This window comes from Loxodonta africana, chromosome 25, assembly GCF_030014295.1.
Source record: "Loxodonta africana isolate mLoxAfr1 chromosome 25, mLoxAfr1.hap2, whole genome shotgun sequence".
Classification (NCBI taxonomy): domain Eukaryota; kingdom Metazoa; phylum Chordata; class Mammalia; order Proboscidea; family Elephantidae; genus Loxodonta; species Loxodonta africana.
The window spans coordinates 9,948,707-9,976,688 of NC_087366.1; positions in this window are offsets into that span (position 1 = coordinate 9,948,707).

The window sequence follows — 27,982 nt, forward strand, 5'->3', positions numbered from 1 at the left end:
AAGGTGTCCATCAACGGATGAATGGATAAATAAATTATGGTATATTCACAAAATATCGCATCGATAAAGAACAGTGACAAATCTGTGAAACATTTCATAACATGGAGGAACCTCAAAGGCATTATGCTGAGTGAAATTAGTCATATACAAATATTGTATAAGACCACCATTATACAATCTTGAGAAATAGTTTAAACTGAGAATAACACATTCTTTTGTGGTTATGACAGGGAGGAGGGAGGGAGGTTGGGAGAGGGTTATTTACTGATTAGATAGTAGATAAGAACTACTTTAGGTGAATGGAAGGACAACACTCAGTACAGGGAAGGTCAGCTCAACTGGACCGGACCAAAAGCAAAGAAGTTTCCTGAATGAACTTAATGCTTCGAAGGTCAGCGGAGCAAGGACGGGGATTTGGGGGCTATGGCTTCAGGGGACATCTAAGTCAAATGGCAAAATAAATTCTATGAAAACATTCTGCATCCCACTTTGAAGTGTATCGTCTGGGGTCTTAAATGCTAACAAGCGGCCATCTAAGATGCATCAATTGGTCTCAAGCCACCTGGAGCAAAGGAGAATGAAGAACACCAAGGACACAGGGCGATTACGAGCCCAAGAGACAGAAAGGGCCACATGAACTAGAGATTTACATCATCCTGAGACCAGAACTAGATGATGCCCAGCCACAACCGATGACTGCCCTGACAGGGAGCACAACAGAGAACCCCTGAGGGAGCAGGAAAACAGTGGGATGCAGACCCCAAATTCTCATAAAAAGACCAAACTTAATGGTCTGACTGAGACTATGAGAATCCCAGTGGTCATGGTCCCCAAACCTTCTGTTTGCCCAGGACAGGAACCATTCCAGAAGACAACTCATCAGACATGGATTGGACTGGACAATGGGTTGGAGAGAGATGCTGATGAGGAGTGAGCTACTTATATCAGGTGGACACTGGAGACTGTGTTGGCATCTTCTGTCTGGAGGGGAGATAGGAGGGTAGAGAGGGTTAGAAACTGGCAAAATGGCCATGAAATGAGAGACTGGAAGTAGTGAGCAGGCTGACTCATTAGGGGGAGAGTAAATGGGAGGATGTAGTAAGGTATAAAAAAATAAGTTTATATGTGAGAGACTGACTTGATTTGTAAACTTTCACTTAAACCACAATAAAAATTATTTAAAAAAAACAATAAAATTTTATTTTTTAAATACCAAAAAAAATACCAAAAACCCACTGTTGATTCCGACTAATAGCAACCCTATAGCAGCCCTATAGGACAGATTAGGACTGCCCCATAGAGTTTCCAAGGAATGCCTGGCAGATTCAAACTGCCGACCTCTTGGTTAGCAGCCGTAGCACTTAACCACTACGCTACCAGGGGTTCCCCCCAGGAAGGAAGGGACTCAAAATATATTGTGGAAGAGTTGCCTCCTCAAAGTTGAGTTGGCCTTAATGACGTGGATGGAGTCAAGCTTTCGGGACCTTCATTTGCTGATATGGCATGACTCCAAATGAGAAGAAACAGCTGCAAATGTACATTAATAATTGGAACTTGGAATGTACAAAGTATGAACCTCGGAAAATTGGATATCATCAAAAATGAAATGGAATACATAAACATCAATATCATAGGCATTAGTAATCTGAAATGACCATTTTGAATATTGAAAATGGTATTGACCATTTTGAATCAGACAATACTATGGTCTACTATGCTGGGAATGACTACTTGAAGAGGAATGGAATTGCATTCATCATCAAAAAGAACATTTCAAGACCTATCCTGAACTACAATGCTGTCAGTGACAGGATAATATCCATATGCCTACAAGTAAGACTGGCTAATACGACTATTATTCAAATTTATGCACCAACCACTAAGGCCAAAGATGAAGAAATTGAAGATTTTTACCAACTTCTGAAGTCCGAAATTGATTGGACAATGCAATCAGGCTACGTTGATAATTATTGGTGATTGGAATGCGAAAGTTGGAAACGAAGGATAAAAATAGGGAGTTGGAAAATGTGGCTTTGGTGATAGAAATGATGCCAGAGATGGAATGATAGAATTTTGCAAGACTAACAACTTCATCATTGCAAATACATTTTTTCATCATCTTAAACAGCATATATACACATGGACTTTGCCAGAAGGACTAACCAGGGATCAAATCGACTACATTTGTGGAAAGAGAGGAAGCAAAAGCTCGATATCATCAGTCAGAACAAGGCCAGGGGCCGACTGTGGAACAGACCATCAATTGCTCACATGCAAGATCAAGTTAAAACTGGAGAAAATTAGAACAAGCCCACGGGAGTCAAAGTAGGACCTTAAGAATATCCCACCTGAAATTTGAGGTCATCTCAAGAATAGATTTGACACATCAAACATTAATGATGAAAGACCGGACGAGTTGTGGAATGACATCAAGGACATCATACATGAAGAAAGCAAGAGGCCATTAAAAAGATAGAAAAGACCAAAATGAATGTCAGAAGAGACTCTGGAACTTGCTCTTGAATGTAGAGGAGCTAAAACAAAAGGAAGAAATGATGAAGTAAGAGAGTTGAACAGAAGATTTCAAAGGGCAACTCGAGAAGACAATAATGTGCAATAATGATAAATGTGCAAAATAATGACATGTGCCAAGAGCTGGAGTTTGAAAACCGAAAGGGAACAACACCCTCAGAATTTCTTAAATTGAAAGAAGAGAAGAAAAAATTCAAGCCTCGAGTTGCAATATTGGAGCATTCTATGGGGAAAATATTAAATAACTCAAGAAGCATCAAAAGGAGATGTAGGGAATACACACAGTCACTATACGAAAAAGAATTGGTCTACGTTTAACCGTTTCAGGAGGTAGCATATGATCAGGAACCGATGGTATTGAAGGAAGAAGTCCAAGCTGCACTGAAGGCATTGACAAAAATCAAGGCTCTGGGAATTGACAGAATACCAATTGAGATGTTTCAACAAAGGGATGCAGCACTGGAAGTGCTCACTTGTCTATGCCAAGAAATTTAGAAGACAGCTTCCTGGCCAACCGACTGGAAGAGATCCATGTTTATGTCTATTCCCAAGAAAGGTGATCCAACCAAATGCAGAAATTATTGAACAATATCATTAATATCATAAGCAAGTAAAGTTTATTGAAGATCATTCAAAAGCGGCTGCAGAAGTATATAGACAGGGAAGTGCTAGAAATTCTAGCCACATTTAGAAGAGGACGTGGAACCAGAGATATAATTGCTGATGTCAGGTGGATCCTGGCTGAAAGCAGAGAATAACAAAAAGATGTTTACCTGGGTTTTCTTGGCTATGCAAAGGCATTTGACTGTGTGAATCATAAGTTATGGATAACATTGTGAAGAATGGGAATTCCAGAACACTTAAATGTGCTCATAAGAAATCTATGCATAGATGAAGAGGCAATAGTTCAAATACTGGGAATACTGTGTGGTCTAAAGTCAGGAAAGGTGTGTGTCAGGGTTGTATCCTCTCCCTATACCTATGTAATCTGTATGCTGAGCAAATAATCTGAGAAGCTGGAGTCTAAGAAGAAAAAGGGACACCAGTATTGGAGGAAGACTCATTAACAACCTGTGTTATGCTGATGGCACAATCTTGCTTGCTGAAAGTGAAGAGGACTTGAAACAGTTACTGATGAAGATCAGAGACCACAACCTTCAGTATGGGTTGCATGGAGGGTCGTCGAAAATGAGGAAGATCCTCAATGAGATGGACTGACACTGTTCTGACCCTGACTCTATTGTACCTAACAACAAAAACAATAATAATGGCCCCATCCCAAATATATGTGTACAGAAGAAAATACAGTATGCTGTGAAGGAAGAATAATACTTTTACTACACATCTAGATTTGAAATCAGATTTTCCATGTTAAACCACTAGCTCCATTATTTTATAGCTGTGTTATCTTGATAAATTACTCTAACCCCTCCTATCATAGGTTCTTCATCTATAAAATGTAAATAATAAAGGATCCTATTTCATATGGTTCATTATTTCACCTAATGAGCCAATCCATGTGAAGAACTTTGCACAACTCCTAATGCATAGTAAGTACTTAAATGTTAGATATTATTATAATCATTTATTTAAGTAGTATTATATGCAATAAATATAGTACCTTATGCCCTGGAATCAATTCAGACTCACAGTGACTTTATAGGACAGAGTAGAACTGCCCCATAGGGTTTCCAAGGTTGTAAATCTTCATGGAAGATACTGCCATATCTTTCTTCCATGGAGCAGCTAGAGGATTTGAACCACTGACCTTTTGGTTAGCAGCCTAGTGCTTTAACCACTGCACCACCAGGGCTCCTTAATGCATAAGACTCTGAATTAACCAGATTCCACGCTATAATTTTTTTTTTTTTTTTTGCTATTTCTCACTCAATTGTTATATAATAAGAAATTAAAGAAAAATGTCTTATTCATGTATAGGTACATGTTGGGTTGGAATCATTGCATGAAAACTTACAGATTTTTGACTTCTTAATCCATGACAAGCCAGTTAAATTGTGCACTTGAAATTTTTGCTTAACAAAAGATTTTCAACTATAAACTCATGGTGATGAAAATCAGGAAGTATGTTTCAGATCTTCCTTCGCCCCTTTATACCTAAGTTTTAGAGATGGAGGACTTCATACAATTTCACTATTGGGGAAATTATTTTATGCCAAAATAATCTGAAATTGAAAAATAAAACTAATTTTATAATGAAAGAGAAAGAAAAAAGGCATTTAGCCAGGTGGCTGTTGAAGTTGGAAAACCACAAGATGGTTTTACCTAGATGGGGTGGACAATATTCCGATTTCTTAAGTAAATAACCAAATACTCCGTTTTATTAGTAAATCTAGAATTGGTGAACTTTGTGGTAACTAACTTCTAATAACCAAATTCTCAACACAATGAACCATAGCAGACACCCAATATACTATTTTGTCATGATAAATTTTCTGGAGGAGGTAGTGGGCACATTACAATGGAAAGGAAAAGCATCAATTAGAGCAAGGAGTGTGCGCTAGGTAAAATGCACGGCCGTACTTGAGCTCTAATGGATGTACCGAGGTATCAATACAGGAATATAGAAGAGTCTAAGCCAAAGCATGATCTCTCCTAATCAGTGATGCAGAGTCACTGAATATTTCTTGTAAATTTTTTCTTTGTTAGAAAATCTGCAAAAAAGTCACCACTTTTCTTTAAAATAGTTTGTTATACTTGTAAAAATGGCTTGGGGGTGACATCTGACCTCCTCTAACTTCACAAGTGGGAAGGAGAATCAAGAACAGCCCAAGGCTGATCCCTTTGAGGAGGTCTGACAGACCTCCTCTCTCCAGCCATCTTTACCAATTCTTACACCAATCGTCCCTCCCACGGCACTCTCTACTTCTCTGTTGGGTTTGATAAGTCGTTGCAATGGTCACACAGAACTCACAGACGATACTCGCTATTATGGGGTTTACTAGGGAATTAACAGGTTCAGGTTCAGGAACACTCAGGATACAGTTTTTCCATCAGGACAAACCCTTTTCAGCTATGCCTCTAGGCACAACTCTCTCTGGCTCTTGGCCTCTACCCTGCTTGGGCAAGTGTTACAAAGCTCTTTTAGCTTTGCCAGTAAGTGCCCTGAGGCACCCCACTCCACCGGTAAGCCTCAGCCAGTAGGTGCTCAATTCTAGCTCCATGAGTTGGCAAACCTAGTTCCATTAAGTGCCCGGAAGCACTCTACTCCATCAGCAAACCTCCTGCCCAAAAGCACTCAGTTTTCTCACTCCATGGGTCAGGAAACCCACAGTGCATTCTCCTGCCAGTCTCTCCTACCACTGTTTCTCTGCTACCACTTCTCACTGTCTTCAGTGTTACAGCTCTGCTCTCTCTCTGTCTCTCAGTCTCCTGGCTCCAGGAGCTTCTCAGTGCAGGGATCCCGGGTCCAAAGAACATGTTCCATTCTTGGCTCTTCTTCCTCTCCCTTTCCACCCCTGGGATGGCTCAGTTTAAGTGTAGCAGAATGGTAAAACTGACAAATCCGTTCATTCGAATTCAACAGACCTTATTTGCATGGTCCCACTCCTAATATGGAAACCCTGGTGATGTAGTGATTAGCTGCTATGGCTGCTAACCAAAGGATCTGCAGTTCAAAACCACCAGGTGCTCCTTGGAAACTCTACGGGGCAGTTCTACTCTGTCCTATAGGGTAGCTTTGAGTCGGAATTGACTCGATAGCACTTGGTTTGGTTTTGGGTTTTTTTTTTTTTTTACTCCTAATATGCATGCCATGAACTTTATTTGCATTATTAGCAAGCTATCTAATCCCCTTGGTGGACCACAATTACCTTGTTTGTACAGTCCCACTCAATCATTGTATGTGAGTCACAAAGACCATGGCTAGAAGGGTGACATTAAACTAATTCACTACACCACAAACTATAATTGATCTAGTTTAAACTGTATTAAACAAACTACGATACAAGTTGCGGTAGCCCGTAATGTTCCCTCACCCCAGTGATGTCCACATCTTAATACCCAGAACCTGTGAATATGTCATGTTACCTGGCTTGTACATATTTAATATTTTTTTACCTGGTTGAACCTAGTTAGTATTTAGTAATATTTAATATTTATCAAAGAATGTTTTGAATTTACAGGGTACAGTTTAGAGGAAGTCCATCTTTATGGGAATTGAAAATAACATGTCTTTCCATAGCTTATTATAGAAAATTCCTCTAAAAATTAATTTCTCTATAGTGTTCTTAGGACAATATGTGGCAAAAAAATAGTGAATATAATGTTATGTAAAATGCCCTATAAAAGATAACAATAGAATAAAAATATATCTGAGGTTTGTTTTTGTTTTTTCAGTTCTGTTTATAACTGACATAGGGTAGAAACGGAAGAACTCCAAGCCAATTCAAACTCACATGAAGATATAACAGCCAATAATAAATTTATTTTACTAAATGTGTTGGTAATGCAAAACTAATAAAAATCATGTAAATTTTCTAATGAAAAATAAATTAATCATCAATTCTGATGATATGTCCATTTGTTAGATACATTATATTGAATATTTTATCAGTAATCTACTGTTTTATAGCCAGTGACTTCATTCTAAAATTTTCTCCACAAGATTACAAAACTTTAGTTCTCTTCCTAACAACTTTTAGTAAAACATACACTCTTTGTTTCAGTAGTTATTTAAATTCTAGAACTTCCATCCATAAATAAAATGTATATTCCTAATGCCCACTTGAGCCCTGGTGGCTCCAGTGCTACTCTGCCCAACAGGGTTGCTATGAGTCAGAATTGACTTGACGGCAAGGGTTTTTTTTTTTTTTTAATGATTTTTATTGTGCTTTAAGTGAAAGTTTACAAATCAAGTCAGTCTGTTACATATAAGCTTATATACACCTTACTCCATATTCCCACTTACTCTCCACGTGATGAGTCAGCCCGCTCCCTCCTTCCAGTCTCTCCTCTTGCCAGTTTCCAACCCTCTCTACCCTCCCATCTCCCCTCCAGACAGGAGATGCCAACACAGTCTCAAGTGTCCACCTGATATAAGTAGCTCACTCTTCATCAGCATCTCTCTCCAACCCATTGTCCAGTCCAATCCATGTCTGATGAGTTGTCTTCTGGATGGTTCCTGTCCTGGGCCAACAGAACATTTGGGGACCATGACCGCCGGGATTCTCCTAGTCTCAGTCAGACCATTAAGTCTGGTCTTTTTATGAGAATTTGGGGTCCGCATCCCACTGTTTTCCTGCTCCCTCAGGGGTTCTCTGTTGTGCTCCCTGTCAGGGCAGTCATCGGTTGTGGCCAGGCACCATCTAGTTCTTCTGGTCTCAGGATGATGTAAGTCTCTGGTTCATGGGGCCCTTTCTGTCTCTTGGGCTCATAATTACCTTGTGACCTTGGTGTTCTTCATTCTCCTTTGATCCAGGTGGGTTGAGACCAATTGAGGCATCTTAGATGGCCGCTTGTTAGCATTTAAGACCCCAGACGCCACACTTCAAAGTGGGATGCAGAATGCTTTCATAATAGAATTATTTTGCCAGTTGACTTAGATGTCCCCTTAAGCCATAGCCCCCCAACCCCTGCCCTTGCTCCGCTGACCTTCAAAGCATTCAGTTTATTCAGGAAACTTCTTTGGTTTTGGTCCAGTCCAGTTGAGCTGACCTTCCGTGTATTGAGTATTGTCCTTCCCTTCACGTAAAGTAGTTCTTATCTACTATCTAATCAGTAAAAAACCCTCTCCCACCCTCCCTCCCTCCCCCCCTCGTAACCACAAAAGTATGTGTTCTTCTCAGTTTATACCATTTCTCATGATCTTATAATAGTGGTCTTATACAATATTTGTCCTTTTGCATCTGACTAATTTCACTCAGCATAATGCCTTCCAGGTTCCTCCATGCTATGGAATGTTTCACAGATCCGTCACTGTTCTTTATCGATGCGTAGTATTCCATGTAAGTATACCATAATTTATTTATCCATTTGTCCGTTGATGGACACCTTGGTTGCTTCCAGCTTTTTGCTATTGTAAACAGAGCTGCAATAAACATGGGTGTGCATATATCTGTTCGTGTAAAGGCTCTTAATTCTCTAGGGTATATTCTGAGGAGTGGGATTTCTGGGTTGTATGGTAGTTCTATTTCTAACTTTTTAAGAAAATGCCAGATAGATTTCCAAAGTGGTTGTACCGTTTTACATTCCCACCAGCAGTCTCTCCACAGCCCCTCCAACATTTATTATTTTGTATTTTTTGGATTAATGCCAGCCTTGTTGGAGTGAGATGGAACCTCATCGTGAGATGGAACCTCATCTTAGTTTTAATTTGCGTTTCTCTAATGGCTAATGATCGAGAGCATTTTCACATGTATCTGTTAGCTGCCTGAATATCTTCTTTAGTGAAGTGTGTGTTCATATCCTTTGCCCACTTCTTGACTGGATTGTTTGTCTTTTTGTGGTTGAGTTTTAACAGAATCATGTAGATTTTAGAGATCAGGGGCTGGTCGGAGGTGTCAGAGCTGAAAATTTTTTCCCAATTTGTACGTGGTCTTTATACTCTTTTGGTGAAGTCTTTAGATGAGCATAGGTGTTTGATTTTTAGGAGCTCCCAGTTATCTGGTTTCTCTTCATCATTTTTGGGAATGTTTTGTATTCTGTTTATGCCTTGTATTAGGGCTCCTAACGTTTTCCCTATTTTTTCTTCCATGATCTTTATCGTTTTCGTCTTTATGTTTAGGTTTTTGATCTACTTGGAGTTAGTTTTTGTGCATGGTGTAAGGTATGGGTCCTGTTTCATTTTTTTACAAATGGATATCCAGTTGCGCCAGCAGCATTTGTTCAAAAGACTATCTTTCCCCAATTAACTGACACTGGGCCTTTGTCAAATATCAGCTGCTCATATGTGGATGGATTTATATCTGAGTTCTCAATTCTTTTCCATTGGTCTATGTGCCTGTTGTTGTACCAGTACCAGACTGTTTTGACTACTGTGGCTGTATAGTATGTTCTAAAATCAGGTAGAGTGAAGCCTCCCACTTTCTTCTTTTTCAGTAATGCTTTACTTATCCAGGGCTTCTTTTCCTTCCATATGAAGTTGGTGATTTGTTTCTCCAACATATTAAAAAATGTCATTGGAATTTGGATCAGAAGTGCATTGTATGTATAGATGGCTTTTGGTAGAATAGACATTTTTACTAGGATAAATCTTCCTATCCATGAGCAAGGTATGTTTTCCACTTAAGTAGGTCCTTTTTAGTTTCTTGCACTAGTACTTTGTACTTTTCTTTGTATAGATCTTTTTCATCTTTTGTAAGGTTTATTCCTAAGTATTTTATCTTCTTGGGGGCTACTGTGAATGGTATTGATTTGGTGATTTTCTCTTCGATGTTCTTTTTGTTGGTGTAGAGGAATCCCAGTGATTTTTGTATGTTTATTTTATAACCTGAGACTCTGCCGAACTCTTCTATTAGTTTCAGTAGTTTTCTGGAGGATTCCTTAGGGTTTTCTGTGTATAAGATCATGTCATCTGCAAACAGAGATAATTTTACTTCTTCCTTGCGAATCCAGATGCCCTTTATTTCTTTGTCTAGCCTAATTGCTCTGGCTAGGACCTCTAGCACAATGTTGAATAAGAGCGGTGGTGAAGGGCATCCTTGTCTGGTTCCCGTTCTCACGGGAAATGCTTTCAGGCTCTCCATTTAGGGTGTTGACTTTGTATTGATGCCCTTTATTATGTTGAGGAATTTTCCTTCAATTCCTATTTTGCTGAGAGTTTTTATCATGAGTGGGTTTTGGACTTTGTCAAATGCCTTTTCTGCATCCATTGATAAGATCCTGTGGTTTTTGTCTTTTGTTTTATTTATATGGTGGATTACATTAATGGTGTTTCTAATATTAAACCAGCCTTGCATACCTGGTATAAATCCCACTTGGTCGTGGTGGATTGTTTTCTTGATATGTGGTTGAGTTCCATTTGGTAGATTTTGTTGAGGATTTTTGCATCTATGTTCATGAGGGATATAGGTCTGTAATTTTCTTTTTTTTGTGGTGTCTTTACCTGGTTTTGGTATCAGGGACACGCTGGCTTCATAGAATGAGTTAGGTAGTATTCCATCATTTCTATGCTTTGAAATAGCTTTAGTAGTAGTGGTGTTAACTCTTCTCTGAAAGTTTGGTAGAACTCTGCAGTGAAGCTGTCTGGGCCAGGGCTTTTTTTTGTTGGGAGTTTTTTGATTACCTTTTCAATCTCTTTTTTTGTTATGTGTCTATTTAGTTGTTCTACTTCTGATTGTGTTAGTTTAGGCAGGTAGTGTTTTTCTAGGAATTCATCCATTTCTTCTAGGTTTGCAAATTTGTTAGAGTAAAATTTTTCATAATAATCTGATATGATTCTTTTAATTTCAGTTGGGTCTGTTGTGATACGGCCAATCTCATTTCTTATTCGGTTATTTGTTTCCTTTCCTGTATTTCTTTAGCCAGTCTGGCCAATGGTTTACCAATTTTGTTAATTTTTTCAAGGAACCAGCTTTTGGCTTTGTTAATTCTTTCTATTGTTTTTATGTTCTCTAATTCATTTAGTTCAGCTCTAATTTTTATTATTTGTTTTCTTCTGGTGCCTCATGGATTCTTTTGTTGCTCGCTTTCTATTTGTTCAAGTAGTAGGGATAGTTCTCTGATTTTGGCTCTTTCTTCTTTATGTGTGTGTGCATTTATTGATATAAATTGACCTCTGAGCACTGCTTTTGCTGTGTCCCAGAGGTTTTGATAGGAAGTGTTTTCATTCTCATTGCATTCTATGAATTTCTTTATTCCCTCCTTAATGTCTTCTACAACCCAGTCTTTTTTGAGCAGGATATTGTTCAGTTTCCAAGTATTTGATTTCTTTTCCCTGACTTTTCTGTTATTGGTTTCTACATTTATGGCCCTGTGGTCTGAGATGATGCTTTGTAACATTTCGATGTTTTGGATTCTGCAAAGGTTTGTTTTATGACCTTATATGTGATCTATTCTAGAGAATGTTCCATGTGCACCAGAAAAAAAGTATACTTTGCAGCTGTTGGGTGGAGTATTCTGTATAAGTCCATTAGGTCAAGTTGGTTGATTGTAGCAATTAGTTCTTCCGTGTCTCTATTGAGCTTCTTGCTGGAAGTCCCATTCTTCTCCGAAAGTGGTGTGTTGAAGTCTCCTACTATAATTGTGGAGGTGTCTATCTCACTTTTCAATTCTGTTAAGGTTTGTTTTATGTATCTTGCAGCCCTGTCATTGGGTGCATAAATATTTAATATGGTTATATCTTCCTGGTCAATCGTCCCTTTAATTATCATGTAGTGTCCTTCTTTATGCTTTTTGGTGGATTTAACTTTAAAGTCTATTCTGTCAGAAATTAATATTGCCACTCCTGCTCTGTTTTGATTGTTGTTTGTTTGATGTATATTTTTTCATCCTTTGAGTTTCAGTTTGTTTGTGTCTCTAAGTCTAAGGTGTGTCTCTTGTAGGCAGCACATAGACGGATGGTGTTTCTTTAATCAGTCTGAAGCTCTCTGTCTCTTTATTGGTGCATGTAGTCCATTTACGCTCAGCATAATTATAGATAAGTATGAGTTTAGTACTGTCATTTTGATGCCTTTTTGTGTGTGTTGTTGGCCATTTCATTTTTCCACTTACTTTTTTGTGCTGAGATGGTTTTCTTTGTAAATTGTGTGTTCCTCATTTTCATAGTAGTTGAATTTGTTTTTGCTGAGTCGTTATGTTTTCCTTGGTTTTTATTTTGAGTTATGGAGTTGTTATACCTCTTTGTGGTTACCTTAATATTTACTCCTATTTTTCTAAGTAAAAATCTAACTTGTATCGTTCTATATCGCCTAGTATCACTCTCCATATGGCAGTTCTATGCCTCCTGTATTTTTTCCCTCTTTTTGATTATTGTGATCTTTTACATATTGACTTCAGTGATTCCCTGTTTTGAGCGTTTTTTTCTTTTTAAAATTAATCTTAATTTGTTTTTGTGATTTCCCTATTTGAGTTGATATCAGTATGTTCTGTTCTGTGACCTTGTGTTGTGCTGGTATCTGATATTATTGATTTTCTGACCAATTTCCTTTAGTATTTTTTAAAGCTTTGGTTTGGTTTTTGCAAATTCTCTAAGCTTGTGTTTATCTGTAAATGTTTTAATTTCACCTTCATATTTGAGAGAGAGTTTTTTTTGGATATATGATCCTTGGCTGGCAGTTATTCTCCTTCAGTGCTCTATATATGTCATCCCATTACCTTGTTGCCTGCATGGTTTCTGCTGAGTAGTCTGAACTTATTCTTATTGATTCTCCTTTGTAGGAGACCTTTCTTTTATCCCTGGCTGCTTTTAAAATTTTCTCTTTATCTTTGGTTTTGGCAAGTTTGATGATAATATGCCTTGGTAATTTTCTTTTTGGATCAATCTTATATGGGGTTTGATGAATATCTTGGATAGATATCCTTTCGTCTTTCATGATGCCCGGGAAGTTTCCTGCCAACAGATCTTCAACTATTCTCTCTGTATTTTCTGTTATCTCTCCCTGTTCTGGGACTCCAATCACATGCAAGTTATTCTTCTTGATAGAGTCCCACATGATTCTTAGGGTTTCTTCATTTTTTTTTTTATTCTTTTATCTGATTTTTCTTCAACTATATTGGTGTCAATTGCCTTATCCTCCAACTCCCCCACTCTGCATTTCAATTGCTTGATTCTGCTCTTCTGACTTTCTCTTAAGTTGTCTAATTCTGTAATTTTACTGTTAATCTTTGGATTTCTGAATGCTGTCTCTCTATGGATTCTTGTAGCTTATTAATTTTTCCACTAGGTTCTGGAATAATCTGTTTGATTTCTTCAACTGCTTTATCAGTGTGTTCCTTGGCTTTTTCTGTGTGTAGATTGCCTTGTTTCATTTCTGAGGTCATCCCTGATGTCTTGAACCATTCTGTAAATTAGTTTTTTATATTCTGTATCTGGCAATTCCAGGATTGTATCTTCATTTGGGAAAGATTTTGATTCTTTAGTTTGTGAAGTTGTTGAAGCAATCATGGTCTGCTTCTTTATGTGGTTTGATATCGACTGCTGTCTCTGAGCCATCTATAAGATACTGTAGTGATTTATATTTGCTCACTGAGTCTTATCTTCTTTTGTTTTCTTTCAATACATGTAGATGGGCTACTAGATTGCTCTGTCTTGATTGTTGTAGCACTTGAACCACTTATGTCCTCTTACCAGCTGGTTTGGGCTGTTACCAGATATATAAGCCTGTGAGTCCATTCACTATTCTTGAGTAGAATCTGATTTTGGGTCACCAAGTTTGTGGTGTAGACTGTCACCTATTTGCTTAGAGGAGTAGCGGTGAGAGTTGTGTGCACCAGATTCTAGTAGCAGCAGAGGGTCACGTTCCAGAGGGGGGGCAGGATGCTGACAGGCTTCCCCCAAGTGCCAGTGAGGTAGGTGTGTCTCTATTCCTAAAGCACTTTGGTGGGTGGGCTCTGCAGCTGTACGTTAGGCACTCAATGCATGTACCTCTACAGATTGGTAGATGTCACCATCCTCAGACCTCTAAGGCAGGAGGCTAGGTGGCCTGGGGGGATCTTCAGCCTTCAGTTCCCCATTGTGGGTCAGTGAGGGCTCTGTTTGATATGCAGAGATATCAGACCTGGGAAACATGTCTTTCCAGTACCTGCTAAAACAATTACAGTCAGATCCTTATCAGAATTGCCTTTGCATTATAATAGCCACCTTGTTCCCTGTAGGGATGAAAGCCCAAGACTGTGGATCAAATATGCTTGGCTGGAGCTGGTTCTGTGTATTTAGTCCAATTAGGGAAGGATTTTTGGTCCCTGGGTTTTTTGTAGCTGCTTCTCTCAGGCCAGGAGAATGGCTTAGGAAAAGACTAAAAAAAAAAAAAAAAAAAGGAAGAAAAACTGCAGCGCAGTTCACTCTCTGGCTCAGGAAATTCTAATGTTAATGAAGCTGCCTGGGAAGGGAAGGGGAGGGTTCAGATAAATAGGAGAGAGTAGCACCCTGGAATATAGATAAAGCTCCTTATCTTTCTTGGGATGACTGTCTTATCTGAGATTCCCGTTGGGTGCATCAACTGTGTGCGCTGGCTGGATAGAGATTGCCCCTGAGGGTCAGGCCCGCATCCCATGCTTGCGCTGTCTCAGAAAGCCGTGGTTAATTCCTCTGCTCCCAGTCCAAAGCCCAGCATCAAGGTTCCCTGGCTGGGATGCTGCACTCCCGGCTCCAAAACCAGTCGCTGCTTCCCGGTGACTTCTTCTTCTGTCAGCCGCGTCGCTCAGCTATCTGCGTGCGCTGGCTGGGCTTCCCCTGAGGTCAGTTCAGGGGGCTAGGGCTGCGCCCCGTGTTTGCGCCGTCTCAGGATGCCATGCTCAGCTCCCCTGCGCTCAGTCCAAAGCCTGGCGTCAAGGTTTTCTGACTGGGATGCTGGCCCCAGGCTCTGAAGACAGTCGCTGCTTCCCCGTGGTTGCTCGTTCTCAGCCTGTGTCACTCAGGTCAACTCTTTAGATCTGTGTTTGATGGTCAGGGTTTGTAGATTGTCATGTATGTGATTGGTTCACTTGTTTTTCTGAGTCTTTGTTGCAAGAAGGATCCGATGTAGCTTCTACCTAGTCAGCCATCTTGGCCCCGCCCCGATCAAGAGGTTTTTTTTTTTTTAATGCCTAGTACGAACTTATACTAAGGAAATGTTTATTTTTATTTTATAACATTTAACTGACCAACATTAAATGATTTTTTTCTGATATTCTTTTTAGTTTGAGAGGCCACTCTGAAAAGAATTACAATTTTTTGAAGCTAGTAGTGTTTTATGACAGTCAGTAAATAATGGCATATTAAAAAAAAAAAAAAAAAAACACTGCCATCGAGTTGTTTCCAAATCATAGCAACTCTGTAGGACAGAGTAGCATTTATTGCATTTTTTTTTTTTTTACTATATGCCATTATTCGTCTTGAATAATGGCATATAGTAAAATAAAATGCAATAAATGAAGCAATTCTTGCAATCTGTTTTGTAACTGATTATGTTAAACCACCTAAAATATCCAGGAGAAGCAATCATCTCTGCATGTAGTTGTTGTGTTTGGCTCTTAATATTAGAGGTCATTTTAACAACTCTTAATTCCCCTTTCCCGCTTTTTATAATAACTGCCTTATCTTGTTCTCTCTCTTCTTTGTAATTATTTTAAACAAAGAATTTATCCACACTGAATTCCCAGCAGTTTCAGGCAATTTGTGCTCAATAAAGTTTATTGATGTACAAGAAATAATAAGAAATAAAGTATTCTAGCTTATTCCTTTCAGACTATATTTTTCAACAGAACAAATTAAGAATTTCAAAACTCACAGTGTGTCCTTCCTACTTGAGTGATATAACTGAGCACCTTCTTGAAAATATTTTTTTCTGTTTGGTTAAAGAAGACAATTGTTAAGAAGTCAAATGTTCTTTAAAAAATTGATAATATCAGCAAAAGCTCTTTTAATTAGATTTGTCTAAAATATAATTTTCACTTTATGCACAACTACAGAACCTATTACTGAAACTGTGTGTCATGTAGATTATGTGCTTAGGTTACTTATTAATTTTATTTTGCTCATTAGCCAAAGCACATTTTTAAAAGAAGATTTGAACATTTAAAATAACAGAGACTCAAATACACCTAAAAATGCTCTGAAATGCCTTCTTAATTCTACTCCAAATGATATTCCAAATGTATTAGCGTCTTTCAAATTCTTCTACCACAGCTTCAGTTCCTCTCTATTATCATTTCTTCCTGTATGATACAATATCCATCTTGTCCCCTTCTAATACATTCTATACCCAGAAGACTGAATCATCTTTTAAAATTATAAATTGATTATGTTATATAACATCGTAATGCCTTCCGACTGCACTTAAAATCACATCTTTAGTCCTGGACGTTATGAATCATTCTTCTTTCCTCCATGACCTCACTGTGTGCCTTGCTTTCCCTGGATTTCTATACCACCAGCAACACTGCCCTTTTTACAATTTCTTAAATGCTCAAGATTTATATCAACTCTGGGTGTTGTACTCACAGATTTATTTACCTGGAGCTTTCTTCCTTCCTTGCTGTGACTCCTTCTTTCCCTCAGGAATAAATGCCACTTTTTTGAAGAGAACTTTTTAGACTGCCACACTATTCTTCCTCTTACTACTGTTTACTTTTTTTCCTGTCCCATTATTTTCCCTGTTCCGTTGTTATCTCTCATACCAAAACCAAACCAGATCCATTGCCTTCAAGTTGATTTTGACTCATAGCTACCCCACAGGACAGAGTAGAACTGCCCCATAGGGTTTCCAAGGAGCACCTGGTGGATTTGAACTGCCAACCTTTTGGTTAGCAGCTGTAGCTCTTAACCACTGCACCACCAGGGTTTCCAATATCTCTCATACAACCATGTAATTCAGTGCCACATATTGAAATGTTTAATCATATATCTGTAAACCCTGGTGGTGTAGAGGTTAAGTGCTGTGACTGCTAACCAAGAGGTCGGCAGTTTGAATATGCCAGGCACTCCTTGGGAACTCTATGGGGCAGTTCTACCCTGTCCCCTAGGGTTTCTATGAGTCGGAATCGGCTCAACGGCAGTGGTTTTTTTTTTTTTTTTAAATCATATATCTATATAACTTTGAATTGTTTAACATCTCTTTAAGAAAACAACTATGTCTACTGTGCTCACTATTGGGTCCCAGCACTAAAAGAGTAAATGAAGGAACTAATGATAGCTTATGTGATCACTTTTACTCTTGTCCCCTGTGGATTCTTCTACTAGGTCTATAAATTACTTCTATCTTCTTAGTGAATTATTCATTTTCTCTTCTTTGCTTCAAGGTCTCCCTCTCTAATGGATTTTTTATTTACCTATCCTATACTTTTTCATCAAAAAAAAAACTTTTCTTCTAAACCTTTCACCAAATATCACATCTTTTATGACATCCAAACTGTATGAAACTTTAAGCTCTACAAAAACTACATTGAGTTCTACTTTCTAAACTAAGTCTTTAGGCTTCGTACATTTTCTCTGAATAGCTGCCATTTTGCAGGTAGTTTTATTCCATATCTGCCTGTACAAATCTGACCTATGCTTCAATGTCATTCTCAAATACCACATCCTTGATAAAACTTTTTTCCTCATTATTACAGGTAAGTTATTTATTCATTCTTCCTTAGCATATTTTTCTCTCTATATATACATTTGCCATCTTCCATAATCCACAAAGAATTTGTCTTGTTCTTACAAGAAGCAAAAAGTGAATCAAAAAACTTTAGAGAGGAATTGAAGGCATGAACACAATAGACACCAAAGCAACATTCCCTAAATATTTCCCTCAAACACCGCTCCTCCGGCAACTTTATACTCAAGGCATTTAGTGAAAACATTTTTTACCACTGATCGGTTTGCTTGTTCATTCTCTTCTCTTACTCAAGATCTTATTTTAAAATCTCACTGTCTGGGTATGATTTTTTTTTTTTCCATCTGTTGAAGATCTTGAAAAGTATAGGAAATCTTTCCCTCTGATCATTATTATAATTGCTATCCAATTATGTAGATACAAATTCTATTTCTAATACTAGACCATTAATTTACTCAGAACAAGATCTGACCTCATCATTGTTCCTCAAACACTCTGCCCAACATCAAGCCCAAAGCTGTAGGAGCAATAATTGCTGAATTACATGTTAATGAAAGGTTAAAACAAATCATTTAGTTCACCCTAAGAGTTCATATTTATAAAGTTTCCAGCTAGAACGTATTTTTTAAGAGAGGAAATCTGAATCCAATATTATGAAATTCATAGAGAAAATATCAGAATATTTATACCAGAAGAAATACATCAAAAAAAATCACATTTCCTTAAGGGTAAACTTAATTCATAATAATTCATAGAGTTTATTAAATTCCTTTCCCATAATAGCCTATGTGTTTACCAAATAGGTATACTCAAACCACACCCATAAGAAGATGTCAGTTATGCACAGCAGTTACTGTTGCTTAAATCGATTTATAATTTAATGTTCTTGTTATTCATTCGATATATGCTGAAAATTTTGGAAAGCTGACCTTAAAAGAAAATGATGCATAAGTTACAGACTCAACAAGAAAATTTACTATCATTAAGATGAATTAAAACGTAATTAAAAAAGCATCTTTTCCACTAAATATTATTTGTCTATGAAAACCAACACTACCAATGCACAAGCACTCTACCATTACTGCAATTCAGTGTTTGCTGAATTATTATAAGAGTATTATTAAATGTTTATGGCTCCATTTTTCTCCTCCTCCATCAATTCTACCCATCAGAAACAGATTTATATAGTAGAGCCATAATTTGTTCAGAGTAATGTCATAACATCATGCAAAACACTCTTTGAATTTCAAAACCCTCTTTAAAAAATAAGAGTATAAAATACAAAGCTTCCCTGAATCTGCCCCCCTCAAAAAAAAAAAATCCGTCTTGTCTGATAACCCTTTGATATGTTTCATTTACTCTGCATTACAGCTCTTTATATACATTCTTGCCTGATATTTCTTTGCTAATTATCATCTTTTCAAAAGAATACCCTCCTGCATCAGGCTTTTCTATACAAATTTCACACAAATTGCAGAGGTTGGGGGGAACATAGGCCAGTCTCTCCATAATTCCCTCACTTGGCTTGCTCCTTTTCTGAACTCCCTAACCCTTTATGACACTTGTCACATTCTACCTGCTATTTTCAGTACGTGTTCCCCAAAACAGTATTTCCCGCTGGAAAAATACCACTTATATTGTGAACATTTTATTGCATTTTTAGGTACCTTCTAGTCCCTGACACACTGTAAAAAATATAACTGTCGATTGAATGAAAGCATAGAAATATAAACACGTTTGTGCAATTAGTCACGTGACATATAAACCTTAACTTCTTCTCAATTACGTTTTAATTAAACTGGTTTTTCCCTGTTGAATTAAATTAGCTTGAGCATATCAAAATTAAGCCAAATGATTCTAAGCTCATACAAGGCTCATCAGGTCCTCTTAGAAGGTTTCAGTTTCAGATAACATAATACAAGATTAAAACTGGTTTCAACAATTCAAGTATGTGATATGTCACCTAACAAAAAGCCTAGATTAGGTGTTCTAGGTTCGGATGCAGCAGCTTAATGAGTAACGATTTCTGGTATCGCAGCCCTCCTTGGAGAACGGTGCAACTTCTTACATTCTCTTTGTGGTCACAGGCAGGTGCGGCAGCAACAAGCTCCACATCCTCACAGTACAGTGTACAAACCAAGAAGCCAGAGGGAGAGGAAAGCATAAAAAGGATTTTCTATTCATTTCCTCCGAAAAGAGAGCAAAGTCTTGCCTGAAAATGCTTTAGGTAAATTTCCCTTATATGTTATTGTACAAAACTGGTTCACATCCCCAACGCTAGTACAATCACTGGCAAAAAAAAAAAAAAAAAAAAAGGATCTTTTAAAACTGACTTCAAACAATCATGTTTCATTCCCTAGAGGATATTGTTGTCGAAAGAAAATTAGGGCTTTTTAAGCTAAATAAGTTTTAATGTCCAGTTGCTACACAGCCAGCCTTGCTGCCACAGTATGGGACACATCGGTCAGGTTAAAACTCCTGAAGCTTCTGAATTACAGCTTCATATACGTTTCTATTTTCTTGCATAATCAAACTACCAAAACAAAAATAAACAAAACAACAAAATCCAATATTTCATAAGTTCTTTTCCTATGCTTGCTTCCTCTTTTTTGTTCAAGAAAGACACACACGGTACAACATTGTGCTGAACTCATTAAATTTATTCTCACATGATGATACTATATTTGATGCGTAATTCTATTATAGCCTTTCTCATATTGTTTTTGATATATTCAAATGTCCGGCTTCTCTAAAATAATCCGTTAAAAAATTCTTGATATATATATGGCCCTGGTGGCATGGTGGTTAAGAGCTCGGCTGCTAAACAAAAGGTTTATAGTTCAAATCCACCAGCTGCTCCTTGGAAACTGTATGGGGCAGTCCTACTCTGCCTATAGAGTCACCATGAATGAGAATTTATATATAAATAAATATATATTTATAATTAGAGTCCTGTACTATACCTACTTTATAGAAAATAAATATTTACCAAATGAGTAGGTGGAATGGCTAAGTGGGTGGATGAATGAAAAAATAGTCTTGTTATATCCTTCTATTTCAGGATCAATCATTGTTTTCTATTAGAGAAGACTTTCAATATCACTCTTTCCATTTTATTTTTAATCACTAAATAGTTTCCTATTTATGGCTCTACATTTCCTACTATCATTTTATTGAGTCACTAAATACAGAGTTTTTGATTTTGAGTCTTACAATGAGATAATATCATTTTTCTACCATATTAAACTGGAGACATATTTCCCAGAATTCTCTTCTGTTTATGGTTGCAAGTTAATATCGGTCATGAGAGAAATTTGCATGATGTTTGAAAGACAGAAATGAATTACGGTCACTTTTTTCTCTGAAAGTCTTTGTATGCACTGTACACTCTTTTATCTACAGCATGTTGTCACTGAACTACTGGTTCACCTGGTTGGTGTGGGTCACTATCCACTTCCCTAGTTATTTCAACAGCTGTTCTCTTTCAGCTTACTCAGATGTTAGGATGGGTGCAAGTGAAGGCCTGTACTGAAGTATTTCACTTTATCCTTCAGAGAACCTGATGAGCAAAGTTGGTGTTCGTGGGAAAGAGATAGGGGATTAAGTTTTTTTGCAGTGCGTTTTCTATTACTTTCATAGACTTCATTTTGTCCTTGTTTTTCCTGACATTTTTGTCCATTGGGCCTTCTAAAGTGCCAGACTTAATGACCTCAGGCACAATACCAGACGCAGAAGCAGCATACTTCACTTAGCCAGATCCCACTTTGTGCAAGTTTCAAGCCCTACAATAAATTCCTTAGTGTATGTTACTTATAGTAATTCTGCTTTTCTGATCAAATCCCAAATGCTACATTTAAACAAAAAGTAATATACATTCATGAATTTGAGTGATGGGATTTTTTTCCAGTTGCATTACACCTAAGAGCCCCACATTTTGCCTTAAAACAAAAATCAATAATTAAAGCTTCCCCACTCAGCAAAGCTACTTAGAGAGACTCAGAGCTGTAAGGTTGAGATTCAACAAAAGGAGAGTGGTAGACAGCTTTCTAAGCAAAATGTTTCAGCACAGAAATGCAGCAGCTTTTCTTAGATAATAAGCAACTGCAGCTTTCATTTTCATCCTGTACTTATTTCATATGCTTAATATTTCAAATAATAATTGACTGCTTCACTTCTCTGTCTTTAGCACTATACTGTAATCTCCTTGAAGTCAGAGCCTGTGTATTTTTTTTATAATTTTTATTGTGCTTTAAGTGAAAGTTTACAAATCAAGTCAGTCTCTCACACAAAAACCTATATACACCTTACTACACACTCCCAGTTATTCTCCCCTTAATGAGACAGCACGCTGTCTACCTCTACTCTCTCTTTTCGTGTCCATTTCACCAGCTTCTAACTCCCTCCACCCTCTCATCTCCCCTCCAGGCAGGAGATACCAAAATAGACTCAAGCGTCTACCTGATCCAAGAAGCTCACCCCTCACCAGCATCCTTTTCCAACCCATTGTCCAATCTAATCCATGTCTGAAGAGTTGGCTTCGGGAATGGCTCCTGTCCTGGGCCAACAGAAGGTCTGGGGGCCATGACCACAGGGGTCCTTCTAGTCTCAGTCAGACCCTTAAGTCTGGCCTTATGAGAATTTGAGGTCTGCATCCCACTGCTCTCCTGCTCCCTTAGGGGTTCTCTCTTGTGTTCCCTGTCAGGGCAGTCATCGGTTGTAGCCGGGCACCATCTAGTTCTTCTGGTCTCAGAATGATGTTGTCTCTGGTTCATGTGGCCTTTTCTGTCTCTTGGGCTCGTAATTGCAGTGTGTACTTGGTGTTCTTCATTCTCATTTGGTCCAGGTGGGTTGAGACAAATTGATGCATCTTAGATGGCTGCTTGCTAGTGTTTAAGACCCCAGATGCCACTCTTCAAAGTAAGATGCAGAATGTTTTCTTAACAGATTTTATTATGCTAATTGACTTAAAGTGTTCCCTGAAACCATGCTCCCAGACCCCTGCCTGTGCTACATTGGCCTTCGAAGCATTCAGTTTATTCAGGAAACTTCTTTGCTTTTGGTTTAGTCCAGTTGTGCTGACCTCCCCTGTATTGTGTGCTGTCTTTCCCTTCACCTAAAGGAGTTCTTATCTACTGTCTTATCTCCCACCCTCCCTCCCATCCCCCTCTCGTAACCACAAAAGAATGTTTTCTTCTCAGTTTAAACTATTTCTCAAGTTATTATTATAGTGGTCATATACAATATTTGCCCTTTTGCAACTGACAAATTTCACTCAGCATAATGCCTTCCAGGTTCCTCCATGTTATGAAATGTTTCACAGATTCATCACTGTTCTTTATCGATGTGTAGTATTCCATTGTGTGAAGATACCATGATTTATTTATCCATTCATCCATTGATGGGCACCTTGGTTGCTTCCATCTTTTTGCTATTGTAAACAGTGAAGCAATAAACATGGGTGTACATATATTTGTTCATGTAAAGGCTCTTATTTCTCTAGGATATATTCTGAAGAGTGGGATTGCTGGATCATATGGTAGTTCTATTTCTAGCTTTTTAAGAAAGCGCCAAATTGATTTCCAAAGTGGTTGTACCATTTGACATTCCCACCAACAGTGTAGAAGTGTTCCAATCTCTCCACAGCCTCTCCAGCATTTATTCTTTTGTGTTTTTTGGATTAATGCCAGCCTTGTTGGAGTGAGATGAAATCTCATTGTAGTCTTGATCTGCATTTCTCTAATGGCTAATGACTGTGAACATTTCCTCATGTATCTGTTAGTACCTGAATGTCTTCTTTAGTGAAGTGTCTATTCATATCTTTTGCCCATTTTTTAATTGGGTTATTTGTCTTTTTGCAGTTGAGTTTTTGCAGTATCATGTAGATTTTAGAGATCAGGCACTGATCAGAAATGTCATAGCTAAAAACTTTTTCCCAGTCTGTAGATAGTCTTTTTACTCTTTCGATGAAGTCTTTGGATGCACATAGGTGTTTGATTTTTAGGAGCTCCCGGTTATCTAGTTTTTCTTCTGCATTCTTAATAATGTTTTGTGTACTGTTTATGCCATGTATTAAGGCTCCTAATGTTGTCCCTATTTTTTCTTCCATGATCTTTATCATTTTAGTCTTTATGTTTAGGTCTTTGATCCATTTTGAGTTAGTTCTTGTGCATGGAGTGAGGTATGGGTCTTGTTTCATTTTTTTGCAGATGGATATCCAGTTATGCCAGCACCATTTGTTAAAAAGATTATATTTTCCCCATTTTTCTATTTTGGGGCCTTTGTCAAATATCGACTGCTCATATGTGGATGGATTTATCTCCGGATTCTCACTTCTGTTCCATTGGTCCATGTATCTGTCGTCGTACTAGTAGCAGGCTGTTTTGACTACTGTGGCGGTATAATACATTCTCAAATCAGGGAAAGTAAGGCCTCCCACTTTGTTCTTCTTTTTCAGTAATGCCTTAGTTATCTGGGGCCTCTTTCCCTTCCATAAGAAGTTGGTGATTTGTTTCTCCATCTCATTAAAGAATATCATTGGGATTTGGATCAGAATTGTAGGATGGTTTGTCTCCTTTGTGGTTACCTTATTATTTACACCTATTTTTCTAAATTTAAAACTCATTTTTATTTCTTTGTATCGCCGTGTTTTCCTCTCCATATGGAAGGTGTATGATTACATTCTTTAGTCCCTCTTTATTATTCGAATGTTGTCTTCTTTTATATAACATCGCTGTAACCCTGTTTTGAGCTTTTTTTTTTCTAATAATCTTGCTTTGTTTTTTGGATTTCTGTGTCTGGGTTGACTTCTGGTTGCTCTGCCCAGTGTTCTAGTCTCGGGTTGATTCCTGATATTCTAACCAAAGAACTCCTTTTAGTATTTCTTGTAGTTTTGGTTTGGTTTTTACAAATTCCCTCAAGTTGTGTTTATCTGGAAATGTCTTAATTTCATCTTGATATTTAGGAAACAGTTTTGCTGGATGTATGATTCTTGGCAGGCATTTTTTTTCCTTCAATTTTTTAAATATGTCATCCCATTGCCTTCTTGCCTGCATGGTTTCTGCCGAGTAGCCCGAGCTTATTCTTATTGGCTCTCCCTTGTAGGTGACTTTTCATTTATCCCTTGCTGCTCTTATAATTCCCTCTTTGTCTTTGGTTTTGGCAAGTTTGATTATAATATGTCTTGGTGACTTTCTTTTCAGATCTACCTTATGTGAGTTCGATGAACATCTTGGATAATTATCTTCTCATCTTTCACAATATCAGGGAAGTTTTCTGCCAACAAATCTTCAACAATTCTCTCTGTATTTTCTCTTATCCATCCCTGTTCTGGTATTCCAATCACTTGTAGGTTATTTCTCTTGATAGAGTCCCACATGATTCTTAAGGTTTCTTCATTTTTTTTAATTCTTTTATCTGATTTTTCTTCAAATATATTAGTGCCAAGTGATTTATCTTCAAGTTCAGAAATTTTAGCTTCTACTTACTCAATTCTGCTCCTCTGACTTCCTATCGAGTCATCTAATTCTGTAATTTTACTGTTAATCTTCTGAATTTCTGATTGCTGTCTGTCTACGGATTTTTCCATCTTATTCAACTTTTCATTATGTTTCTGAATAATCTTTCTAATTTCTTCAATTGCTTCATCTGTGATCCTTGGCTTGTTCTGCATATTGCCTCATTTCCTTCCTGATGTCTCGAAGGGTTCTGTATATTAAACTTTTGTATTCTGCATGTGGTAATTCCAAGAATGCACTTTTATCTAGAAGATCCCTGGATTCTTTGTTTTCAGATCCTGTTGTGATCATTGTCTGTTTCTTTATGTGACTTGATATTGACTGTTTTTTTCTGAGCCATCTGTAAATTATTGTATTAGTTTATGTGTGCTTACTGTGTTGTAGCTGCTCACTTTGTTTTGTCTTGGTATACCCCTATGGGTTGCTTGAGTGAGCTAGCTTGATTATTTTTGCCTTTGGAGCTCTGAGGTCCTGTCCCCAGATGGCCAGAGCTGTTATCAGGTGTATCAGTCTAGCAGTCCATTCAGTTTTCTTGTATGAATTCAGCTCAGGTTTCCAGGTAACTGATGAAGTGTGTGATACAGGCTCTGTCCTACAGTCTTAGAGGGGCAGGGGTGATTGGCGTATATACTGGTATCTGATTGCAGGAGGGGGTCACTCTCTGAACAAGACAGGGGGCTGAGAACTGACCCCTGAATGTCTCTGAGGAAAATGAGTCCTTGTTCCGTAGAGCATGCAGGTGGGTGGGTTCTGCAGACAGACCATGGGCACCCAAAGTTTTGGTTGTAAGGACTGGGAGGTACCAGTTATCTTTGGACTCCTCTTGTGGGTGGCTGCATGACCTGAGTGGAGCTACCAGTCCTTAGGTCCCTGATGTGAGTAGGTGAGGACCTTGTTTAGTAGGCAAAGCAATGTCAAACGTCAAACACCCACCTTTCCATCAGACAGCTGAAATGGTTGGAGTTTGCCAACAAGAGCCTATTCTCCCAAAATAGGCCCACACAGGTCCATGCAGAAGGGAAAGGTGCTTAAGGTCCACGGACTTTTTATGCCTGGACAGGAGCTACTTCTGCCCTGAGTTCCCCTGTTTAATGGAGCTAGCAAATTATCTTTTCCCCCCAGTTGCAAATTTTTTCCTTCCCCAAGGCTGGGAGGATGGCTCTAAGTGCTCAACAGGGCCTATCTCAGGCCCAGGGATTCAGCCACTGAAGCTGGCTTGTGAGCGGGGGGTGGTGTGGTAAAATATACTCAATTCCTTAGCTTTTGCCAAAAGTGCCATTCTTCTGTGGTTCTCGATGTGTGAGCAGGCTGTGTGTCTGGCTGCTTCTCTCTGAGGAAACCATGGCTGAAAGCTAGTAGCAGCCCTCCACCACTGCCGCCGCTCCGGAAATGGTGCTTGAGTCTCCCTGCAATTCAGGTCCCGCAACTCCTCTCCACTTCTGAATGGTCTCTTTCTCCCCCTGCCCCTCTGTTCGTTGTCTAAGCTTTCCTTTGATGCTCAGGTCTCCCAAACCAAAAAAGGTCTCCCAGCTTGTCAGAAACATACTCGTTTCACTTGTTTTTTGAGGTCTTTGTTGTAAAGAGGGGTCGCCGGAAGCATCTGTCTATTCCTCCATCTTGGCTCTTGCTCAGAGCCTGTGTATTTTTATCTGCATCACCAATGCTGAGCGCATGGTAGGTCTCAAAAATACTAGTTCAATAAGTGAATACTTCAGCAGAACACATTGAAAGAAATTGAAACTTGACAAATGCCATCATTATATGAATCTAGCACCTGAAGTTCAGAAACTGATTGATCGAATGCAAGGCATCATTCAAAGAAACAACAAATCCAGAATGAAAAGTAGGGGACATGAATGATCTGGAATATACAAGTGAATTGCCATATGAGGTTTAACAAAAAGAAAAAGAGAATACAGAAATTTAAAACAAATATATTTCTTTCTTGGTTTTACATGGTGAAAGGCTTTACCGTTTCCTAATTAAAAGGATTTAGTTATTATTGGAAGAAAATTTATATTATGTTAGAAAAATAGATCAACTGATAGGTACAAGTACCAGCTGCCATCCAGTCAATTTTGACTCATGGTGAGCCCATGCATGTCAGAGTAGAAGTATGCTCCATAGGGTTCTTAGTGGCTGATTTTTTGGGAAGTAGATCACCAGGCCTTTCTACTGAGGTGACCCTGGATGGACTCTAACCTCCAACCTTTCAGTTGGCAACCAAGCGCATTAACTCTTTGTACCCCCAGGGATTCCTGATTGATAAGTAGACGGTTTTAAATTAACTCTAAAACTTGATTGCAATTCTAATTTGAAAATTCTTTTGGGAATTATTGTAAGAGGATTTCTCAACAAAATTGATAATAAATTATATTTGATGGCAAAAACCTTATAGAATGCTCATCTTATACTAAGCTCATTCTTTTCTGTGACTTAAACTATTTTCTTTCCTAATTAGAGTATCTTTATTGTTTGAGATTTGACCTGAATGTACATAAATCTGTAACATTTGGAACTTCTGCTTCATAAATGTTTATCTTATGTATCTCAGACCTCGAGTTCTTTCAGAGAAATATGCAAAAATGAATAAATCCAATATAACCTTAAGTATGCTTTTGTGAAATTTGGTATGTATAATTAGTTGTTAGCTTGACTTATAATATTTTCCCAAAATGGTAGTTCTATTTTCTAATCTTTATTAGTTTTGGAGGTACATTCTGCATCATAATTGTACTT